The sequence below is a fragment of the Macrobrachium rosenbergii genome, chromosome 24, assembly GCF_040412425.1.
Source record: "Macrobrachium rosenbergii isolate ZJJX-2024 chromosome 24, ASM4041242v1, whole genome shotgun sequence".
In the NCBI taxonomy this organism is placed as follows: Eukaryota; Metazoa; Arthropoda; class Malacostraca; order Decapoda; family Palaemonidae; genus Macrobrachium; species Macrobrachium rosenbergii.
The window spans coordinates 27,843,736-27,852,844 of record NC_089764.1 but is presented as its reverse complement, the minus strand read 5'-3'; the positions used below and the strand labels follow the sequence as shown (position 1 = coordinate 27,852,844).

At 36.6% G+C, this 9,109-nt stretch overlaps 1 long non-coding RNA gene across 1 annotated transcript in view; it reads left to right on the top strand.

Annotated features, from left to right (window-relative positions):
• The first annotated feature begins 211 nt into the window (after nt 1-211).
• Nucleotides 212-9,109, top strand: part of LOC136851752 (uncharacterized) — a 93,210-nt gene continuing 84,312 nt past the window's right edge. The window contains exon 1 of the long non-coding RNA XR_010856969.1: nt 212-439. This is a non-coding gene — a long non-coding RNA (uncharacterized lncRNA). The remainder of the gene's footprint in view (nt 440-9,109) is intronic.

Sequence of the window (9,109 nt, the reverse complement as noted above, 5' to 3'; positions counted from 1 at the left end):
CCGACAAGACTGACGTTGGGTGCGTTACCAAATATACTGTTTACTGATGACTTTGATATAATTTGAAAAAGTTTTCGAAAACTTGTGTCACTTATAAAAATCAAATAAAGTAAAATTAAAGAGTCAAATTAAATTAAATTAAATGACTGAGATATGCGTTTCAAGAAATTATTGAGTCACCAAATGACAACTGAAGCAGGCTGAGCGAATGACAAGTTCCTGAATGCAGTAAGCGTTCTTGTAAACAATGTGTTTAATATGCGATCCCACGCCCGTGTATTTTCTTATTTTTTTTACTACTTAAACACTCGTTGCGTATATTTAGTAACAATAGTGAAACTATGAATGTAAGAATTAAGTAAGTGAGCGTGATAAAACTACAAAATAACAAAAATCTTAATGCCTATAGGGGGACCGAAGCTTACCTTCGCCGCCGATGGTGAGTGTTCAAGAATAATCACAAATTAAATTTCTTTTTTCCATTAGAATGACTAAGTAATGGCCCGAATTTGAACTGTATGAGTTTAAAACTAATATCCTTTAAAATAAAAATTAATGTTATTATAACTCTTAAGATTCTTGTTACAATTCCATCTGAGTATCATTCTGGAAAATACACAAAAAAAAAAAGCAGCTCTAGTTAGTCTAGGCTAGTATACTTAATTATACTGGCGTAGGCTCACTAGAGCTGCTCTTCTAAGGTTAGGTGTTATGTTCAAGGCTGGGAAGGGACACACCATTTTATTGGTCCCCCTATACCCAAAAGATTGAGAGCTAGCCTAATTGTTAAATGTCATCCCTAGATTAGGTTAAGTAAGAAGGGGTTGGGGTTCATCAGTTTATTCCCACCTGAATATTCCTTGACATAACATTCTATATTTCCACATTTTTTAGTACTTGTATCAGTAATTCTTAATGCTTTATGATGAAAGTTGTGATATGTTTTCCTTGTGATTAGGCTAGCTATAATTATACATGAAGATATCAAACCATACCCATAATATCCCAATTGTAATATTTTGGCTGGTTTATATAGCCTACTGGTGCTTTTATATTTCTTATATATAATAATTAATATAAACTACTAGTTTTGCAAGCTGGCACAGGCAATGACTTGAACTATTTGTGTTTGTGGGTGTGCTTGTGTTGTTGTATAGAAAATAAGAAGACTGCTATCAGCCTCAGCTGATTTTAAAACTTTCCAGGTCTTACATTTTCCATTAAAACCATTAAACTTGAAAAGATCGGAATATCCGTGAACATCTGGGTTTGATACTGTACACACTTTGAGATATCAACAGAGTAAGCTGAGTAAATATTCACCTTACATTATTTTATGACATACATTTGCTGCATAATTAAAAAAAGTACAAATCTGTTATAAATCATCAGCATCATCATCCTTGCTTACAACACAGTGTGATGCAAAAGCTCACAAATAATGCAGATAAAGAAAATATTTGGATATATGTGGGAATATTTATGCAAATGTCCTCACTTGCTTAACCTAACCTGGGGACGATTTTTAAAATCTTTATTCTCCTCCACATCTATTCAGTTTAACTGTGATCAATACATTGGTGTGACCTCTTCAATCTTAAACAGCATGTAACCATAAACCTAAGTGGTCTAGCCTAACAGACAGGCTCAGAAAAGCTGCTTCAGGTTTTATTTGGAAAGAGCACTTTGAGACAGTTCTTAATAGACCAGTCCCCTGGAAGATTTAAATATTGGTGAAGGTGAGATCAGGCTAGAAGAAGTAGTTAAGGCAGTAAAATAGTTAAAAATTATATAGTTAAAGAATTATAAGGCACCAGGAGAGGATGGTTTATTCCTGGAAATGTTTAAAGTGGAGGAAGATAGATTAGTATTTGTTTTGAAGATATTATTCAATGAGATATGGGTGATGGGGATAATACCATCAGGTTGGAAGAATGTGTGATCATTAAAGTTCCAAAAGAAAGATCTGAGTAGGTGTGGTAACTGGAAGGGAATCATTTTGTCACCTGTAGCCTTGAAAAATTTCTGTAATTGTTGAATAGGTTGGAGCCAGTGGTTGATGGTACTCTGAGTGATGAACATGCTGGTTTTAGGAAGTGGGGGTTGCAGTGATCAGATCTTCATAGTTAGGCATTTAATGCAATAATCTAATGAAATGAGAACTTCGTCAAGTCTTTGTTTTTGCTGATTTTGAAAATGTCTTTGATAGTATTTCTAGATGGACTGTGGGAAAAATCACGAGGCATTGTGGAATACCGGAAAAGTTTGTGAGGTTATTTTGAACATACATGAGGGCACATCTTGTAAAGTGATGGTTGACGGTTGTTTGAGTGATCCATTTGAAGCTAAGTCTTATGTGATTCAGGGTGACACTCTGTCTCCTCTGCTGTTTGTGTTGGTCATAGATTGCGTTATGAGAAGGGCTAAGAGGAATGGATGCAGGTATGCTCAGGGAGAAAATGGGAAACTTCTTGACTTAGATAATGCTGATGATATAGTTTTGTTCTGCGAGGACCAGAAAGATGCAGAGAGTGTTGAATTGTCTAGTGCAGAGTGTTCCCAAACTTTTTGTTCCTCAGTGACCTTTGGGCTTTTTATAGGTGGTGTCCTTGTACCTAACACTAAAATTAATTAATATTAAAAGAACATTTTAATATTTTGATATTTTAAATTTATGGAGTCTGCATGTGTAGATTACATAGATTTTATCTTAAATGGTGATAACATTAAATAAAGCAATTACTAAGGTAATTTATATTTTGATCCAATTCAATACATACCTTTTTATTATTATCAAAAATTCAGACCAAGTGTACCCCTGAAACGTTACCCAATCATGTACATGTACCCATTTAGGAACCCTGGTCTAGTGAGTTAAGGTCATGAAAGGTTGGTTTGTTTATTAATAGTGAAAAATTTCATAATTAGTCAGTTAAGTGGAAAAACTGAAATTAAATATGAATATTGAAAATGCACAGGATTGTCTAATTGAAGGCATGATTGCAAAAGCAGAGTGGACAAATTTAAATATTCAGTGTACTTATTCAGATAAGGGTGGTTCTCCGAGCACAGAATTTATGGAAAGATAAAAAAAAGTCTTATCAGGCAATGGGAATGCTTAAAAATATTTGGAATAATAAGCAGTTTTTCTGTGCATACAAAATCAAAATTTATAAAGGTAATGGTTAGGTGTTTTTTTTTTTATTTATGGGCATGAATCATGGTACATTACAGTGACTTTGGATAATAAATTCTTAGCATTTAAAATAAGGCACTCAGAAGAGTATTGGAATTAATTGGAGGATAGATCAAATAACAGAGTTATAGAAGTAACGAGTGTGCATGCCGGTTGATGAGTATGTTAGGTTCTCACGCTGGAAGGGCTAGGCCATGTGTATGAAGACAGGAATAGTACAGGATACACCGGAGTGGGTTGCCCTAGGTTGAATAGGTAGAGGTAGGCCAAAGAGACGTGGTTGAGGACATTGAGGCGGGAAGCAGGAGATGAGTGTTGGGGAAATCTTGAGGAAGAGAGAGAAATAGGAATCTCGAAAGATGAGGATTATGATAATTAGAAGGAGGATGGAGAAAGTAATACTTGCAGTCTCGAAGGGTAGTGGTTGTGATGATTAGCAAGTAGTGGAGAGAGAGAGAGAGAGAGAGGAGGAAGAGAGTTGGGAGGAAGAGAGGTTGTGGAGCTAATGACAAAATAAGAAGGAGGAAGAGAACGATATAAATCGAATAAGAACAAGTCCCCAGAGGAAATGCACGAAGTTTCTTCGGCGCAGTCGAGTCTTCTGTACTGTTCATAATCAAGGCCACCGAAAATAGATCGATCGTTCGGCGGTCTCAGTATAATGCTGTATGAGCGGCCAATGAAACTCTCAGCAGGGCGTGTGGCCTGTGTTGTTAAGTTGCCAGAAGCACAGTTATGACTTTTCCAAACCTTAGATAAAATAAAGCTACTGAGGCTTGGAGTTTGCAACCTGGTATGTTAGATGACTGGAGGGTGGATGATCAACATACCAATTTTGCAGCCCTCTAACCTCAATGTAATTTAAGATTTGAGAGCGGATAGGAAAAGTGCTGATGGGTAGACATATAACCATCTCCTTAATCATTCCGAGTTACTTCTCTTTACATGCATTCTCTACATATTCCCACTCGTCCACTCATGTTCATTACCCAGGAATCGCTACTTGAGATCATCTCCGATTGATGTAATGATGGTTGTGGGGGGGAGGGTGTTGTTTCGATTGGAAGTTTGGAGATGGAAAATCTCATAAAAATGCTCTCTCACAGGACAGGGTGCAGCAATGGCTTTTTCAAGTTTTATTGCTAGAGAGAGAGAGAGAGAGAGAGAGAGAGTACATTTCTTGTCTGGAGGTTTTATACAATTAATATACTGCTGGTAATGGCTTGGAATGGAAGATTCTTTTCCTGTTCTGTCGAAGAAATGTAAATTGTAGTGTTTTCTCCTTTTCTGCAAATTTTTTGTTTATTTCTTAGCAACAGGATCTAGAAAAAAGTTAGCCTATGCCAGAAGGACATACTGAAAAATGTTTTTAACATCTCATTACAGATCTTTTTATTCACAAAGTAGTCTCTCTCTCTCTCTCTCTCTCTCTCTCTCTCTCTCTCTCTCTCTCTCTCTCTCTCTCTCTCTCTCTCTCTCAGTTCCCCACGTTATTTTTCGTTTATACCAACTACGTTTTTGTGTGTGTGGGGGGGGGAAGGCGACATTTAACTCATTCTATCTCCTCTCCCGTTCCCCATTTTAGCGTCAGAGCTATTAAGAATTCATTATATATTCCTTGCGTCATTGTTGCTTTACTCTATTTTATTTCTTATTTAGCCATGATGGGTGTACCTGAATCAAAACTTTCTAGTTATACCAGAACGTGTTGCACTAATGCTGGCTGACTCTCCCCATTTATATCGCTGTGTATTTTGCGAAGTATTCGGTAACAAGCTTTGGCCTTATTTTAATTATAAATATATTTATTTTCATCAAGTTCATGTATCACAATGGTTCCTACTAAAGTTTAGTAGTTTTGGATATACCACCTCTAACTGTAGAGCCTAAGGAACACCCTGATTTTTTTATGTTACCGTTACTCATTCCCAAGCGGATTACTTCCTCCATTGATAAAAGAACAGTGATTTTGATTGTGATGACCGTGAAACATTAACTTGCGTTTAGTACATTTTTTTAATTACTGTTGTTTTAGCGTTACTGATTAACTTTAGTACATTTTTTTAATTACTGTTGTTTTAGCGTTACTGTCATTATATATGAATATATTGTATTGCCTTTGTCTGATGACTATCCGTGAAATAATATTCATCTTGATTCTCTGGTGTACAGAAAGTGAAGAGAAAAAAATAAATTCGTCTGATAATAGTTTCATAATGAAAACGACAGGTAATTACTTGAAAAGTATTTCTTCCGTGAATGAACACCTGATGACTGTTTTCTTTTGTTTTTCCTTATTCGAACTTTTATTGCGAATTGCTGAAGAGTTGAATGTAATTGAATCACCGATATTTGTTGACAGAATTGTCATTAATCTCATATCTTTTGTACATAAGAAAAGCCTTCACGCACTCATTTGCATAGCATTAGCCTCCCAGTTATCAGTTTTAAATAAAAAAGTTTCCAAAGCGAGGATCTTTTCCCGGAATGCTAATAAAAAAAAAAGACGAGTGTTTTTGGTAGAATGCCTGTTCTGAAAACCGTCAAAAAAATCGGTTGGTATAAATTCGGTTTCTGGGTGGCCATATATATAGTCATCAAATCGGACTTGACACTGATGACAGAAACAGTTCTTTGCGATTAGACAGACAATCTGCCTTGGATGTGGAATGGAATGCCGATGTTGGAAGTCACTTGATTATTCCACACTGAATGACGAATTCGAGCTTTTCCTTGAAGTTGGTTATTCAGCTCATACTGATGGCATCGTTAACTCGTCTTGTCTGCTGTAAGAGCCACGTCTGACAAAAAGGCTGTTCTCATGGACCTAACCCCAAGTAGGAAAACCGCTGAAGAATCGAGTTTTCTTCTCGACTTTATCTATCTGGTTCGAAGTAGCAGCGACAGAAGGCAGCGTAAAGGACTTTTGAAAGTAAAAAGAAATTGGAATGGATTTGAGTCCTCAGGAGAATAAATATAAGTGGTGGTAACAGTGAGTATGATGACCGGGATGATTGTCTTCATGCATGGCGGGAATAAATGATGACAGTTATTCCCACTGACTTAGTAATTCAACAGTATACTAAGTAAAGCAAGGACATCATTCTCTAAAATGATTTATTCCATACATATTTCTTATTTGCCTTTCGTAGTACATTTCATAAATAAGCAACGTAGGATATGAAGGCCTAACGTTAGGACTAGGTGTGCTGTTTTCCTTCTTCCTCACTATTCACGCCTCTCGTTATCGTTCCCTTTCGACGTGCGTTGCAATATTGGGATATGGTTTAATAAGCCCCTTTAAAGCAGATATTTTCTTGATTACTATAAAAACGGCGAAGTATTGTACAGCTTTATTCCATTTTTATTTTACCATCGACATAGAAACATTAAAAAAATTCATTTTACCATCGACATAGAAACATTTAAGAAAAAGAAAAACATTCGTGTTTGGGTGGCATTTCCAGGGATGGATCTTACTTTGCTCACGTCGAATAAACTGCTTGCTAATGAAAGCCAAGCGTAGAGTGCGGTAGTTGATGAATAAAACTGTGAAATAGTTAGCTACTTCATTTAAACCAAAGTGAGGAAAGGTGAACTCAGTCATTTTCCTTTGCTGACAGTTTAGCAAAGATATAATTCCTCTCTGCCTTTTCCCAGGAGTCACGGAATGTTTATAAAGCTGAAGAGCTGCGTCTTTGCTAATGGATGATTTGTTCTCCCCCTGCAATCATGGTTGCTTACTTGCTCCGTTGACGTCATTTGAAGGTGGTCAGTTGTATTTTTCCAAAATCTGCTGAAGGTCATTCTCTCGAATGCTGTAGAGGTTTCCACAACCTGTCTAATGATAATAACCAAAAATCTGAAGGTCATTCTCTCGGATGCTGTAGCGGTTTTCACAGCCTGTCTAATAATAACTCCCTCCTTAGCCCACTTCAGGCCAGCCCTAGGAGAGCTGTTAATCAGCTCAGTGGTCTGGTTAAACTAAGGTATACTTACTTAGCCCACTTTTCACAAAGGGACCGACTGTCTGATGACCTTTGGTCAAACGGGTTATTCATTTCCACCGGACCCTCAGAAGTTGGTCAACAAAAAACATATTAAAAGTATAAAAGACTTTATAAAAAAGATAAGAAACATATTGAAATGATAGAAATAAGGAAACAAAATTATATAAAACTGAGAACATTTTACATAAGATTGTAAGAAAATATTGACAATAAGTAAAATGGAAATTATGCTAATTCATTTCCATGCCATATATTGTTAATGTGTTCTTACCATATTTTCACATTTAAGGTTTTTACCAATTTGAAATGAGTTTGTTGCCTTTTTCTATTTTATTAAAAATTTGCTCATTACCTTTATACCAATATCTTTTATTATTTAAGATCTTTTGTAATATCTTGCAAGAGTTATTGTGATTCAGCTTTGGGGGAATGCTTCTTGATAAAGTATATAATGGAATATTTTTTTGTTTAGGGGAAATCTATTCTAGAAAAAGAATTGTCTTGAAGATGATTAAGATGCTAAACAGGAAGGACATCAGGTTCAAAGATTCTCAAATCCTTTAAAAACAAGGTTACTATAATATCTGATGTTACTTGAAGAGCAATTTCATTATTAAGAAGTACACGACTGCACTTTTATTTTCCATGAGATAAAAAAACAAAAACAAATCCTTTGGCCTAACAGGTTTGGTTACAGAGTAACCCAGTCAGTCACAGATAAAGTTTTCGTTTTAATTTGAACTATGGTCCTTCATAGTTATTTATTTTTCACCCCTTCTCACCCCAATAGGAAGGGGTTGGGAAGAGGGTGACATGTAAAATTACTGAAAACGACAGACATTAGTATCTAATCCATGGTTTATAGGTTGCTAAGATGAATAGTGACCTCCCAATGCCCTTCAAGTCCAAGTTCAGCTCTGATGGGAAGGGGATGCCATGTAAATAACCAAAAACAACAGGTATTAGGGTCTAATTCTTAGTTTTTGAGATCGCTGAGATGGATAGTGATACTTCTGATGCCCTTTTCTATCGGGGCTGAAGTTGGACTTAAGGGCACCAGAAGTATCACTATTAATCTCAGCGACCTGAAAAACTATGAATTAGACACTAATATCTGTTGTTTTTGGTTATTTTACATCATCCCCTTCCCACGCCCGCTTCCTATCAGAGCTGAACTTGGACTTGAAGGCATCGGGATTGTCACTATTCATCTTAGCAACCTCGAAACTATGGATTAGACAATAATATCTGCCGTTTTCGGTAATTTTTACATGTCACTCCCTTCCCAACCCTTCTTGCCCCTTCCTATTGGGGCTGAACTTGCACTTAAGGGGCTTCAGGAATGTCACTATTCATCTCAGTGACCTCGAAAACTATGGATTAGGCACTAATATCTGTTGTTTTTGTTTATTTTTACATATCACCCCCTTCCCACCCCGTTCCTATTGGTGCTGAACTTGGACTTAAAGGACACCAGGAGTGTTACTATTAATCTCAGTGACCTTGAAACTATGGATTAGACACCGATATGTTGTTTTTGTTTATTTTTACATGTTACTCCCTCTCACCCCATTCCTATCAGGGCTGAACTTGGACTTAAAGGGCATTGGGAGTGTCACTATTGACTAGATATTAATATCTGTCATTTTCGGTTATTTTTACATGTTACCCCCTTCCCATCCCTACTCACCCCTTCCAATTGGGGCTAAACTTGGACTTGAAGGGCATTGTGAGTGTCACTACCTCAAAACTATGGATTAGACACTAATATCTGTCGTTTTGGGATATTTATACATTTCACCCTTTCCCACAATGCCCCCCCCCGCCTATGGTGCCAGTGATGTCTTACCCCACAGTATTCTTTGCCAGATGGTAAGTCATATGTAGACTAAGTTTGGTTGAA